Genomic DNA, 1,753 nt, shown 5'->3' with positions numbered 1-1,753 from the left:
ACCTAAGGATTTTATGTGTAGATGAGAATGAAGATTTTCAACTTAAAGGGCCATCAAATATCTTCAACAAAATTATAGAAGAAAACTTCCTTAACCTAAAGTAAGAGATGCCCATGAACATACAAGAAGCCTACAGAACTCCAAATAGACTGAACCAAAAAATAAATTCCTCCCAACACATAATCAGAACAACAAATGCACTAAATAAGGATAGAATATTAAAAGCAGTAAGGGAAAAAAGGTCAAGTAACATATAAAGGCAGACCTATTAGGATTACACGAGATTTCTCTCCAGAGACTATGAAAGCCAGAAGATCCTGGACAGCTGTTATACAGACCCTATGAGAACACAAATGCCAGCCCAGGTTACTATACCCAGCAAAACTCTCAATTACCATAGATGGCAAAACCAAAGTATTCTATGACAATACCAAATTCACACGAATCCAGCCCTTCAAAGGATAATAAAGGGAAAACATCAACACAAGGAGGGAAATGATGCCCTATAAAAAGCAAGAAAGTAATCCTTCAACAAACCTAAAAGAAAATAGCCACAAGAACAGAATTCCAAGCCTAACAACAAAAATAATAAGTAACAATTACTTTTCCTTACTATCCCTTAATATCAATGGACTCAATACCCCCAATAAAAAGACATAGACTAAGTGACTGGCTTCAGAAATAGGACCCAACATTTTGCTGCATACAGAAAACCCACCTCAGGGACAAAGGAAGACATTACCTCAGAATAAAAGGCTGAGAAACATTTTTCCAAGCAAATGATCTGAAGAAACCAGCTGGAGTAGCCATTCTAATATCGAATAAAAGCAACTTCCAACCCAAAGTTATCAAAAAAGACGAGGTGCACTTCATACTCATCAAAGGTAAAATCATCCAAGATCTCAGTTCTGAATATCTATGCTCAGGCAAGGGCATCCACATCAATTAAAGAAACTTTAGTAAAGCTTAAAACACACATTGCAGTGCACACAGTAATAGTGGGAGACTTTAACACCCACTCTCATCAATGGAAAGATCCTGGAAAAAGAAACTAAACAAAGACACAGTGAAACTAACAGAAGTTATGAAACAAATGGATTTAACAGATATCTACAGAACATTTTATTCTAATACAAAAGGATATGTCTTTTTCTCAGCACCTCATGGTACCTTCTCCAAAATCGACTATATAATCGGTCACAAAACAAGCCTCAACAGATAACAAAAATATTGAAATTATCCTATTCATCCTATCAGATCACCACGGTCTAAGGCTGATCTTCAATAACAGCATAAATAATAGAAAGCCAATGTTGACATGGAAGCTTAACAACATTCTACTCAGTGATAAATTGGTCAAGGAAGAAATAAAGAAATTAAAGACATTTAAGAGTTTAATAAAAATGAAGCCAAAACATACCCAAATGTATGGGACACAATGAAAGCATTCCTAAAAGGAAAACTCATAGCGCTGAGTGCCACCAAAAAGAAACTAGAGAGAGCACACAAAATCAGCTTGACAGCACACCTAAAAGCTGTAGAACAAAAGAGAGCCAATTCACCCAAGAGGAGTAGACAGCAGGAAATAATCAAACTCAGGGCTGAAATCAACCAAGTAGAGGAGGAAAAAAAAAAAAAAAACTACAAAGAGTCAACCAAACCAGGAGCTGTTTGTTGTTGTTGTTGTTTTGTTTTTGTTTTTGTTTTGTTGGTTTTGGAGTTTTTTGTTTGTTTGTTTGCTTAAAAAAAAAAA

The sequence above is a fragment of the Mus caroli genome, chromosome 6 (assembly GCF_900094665.2).
Source record: "Mus caroli chromosome 6, CAROLI_EIJ_v1.1, whole genome shotgun sequence".
NCBI lineage: Eukaryota > Metazoa > Chordata > Mammalia > Rodentia > Muridae > Mus > Mus caroli.
The sequence above is the reverse complement of the archived record's forward strand: the minus strand, read 5'-3'. Positions refer to the sequence as shown.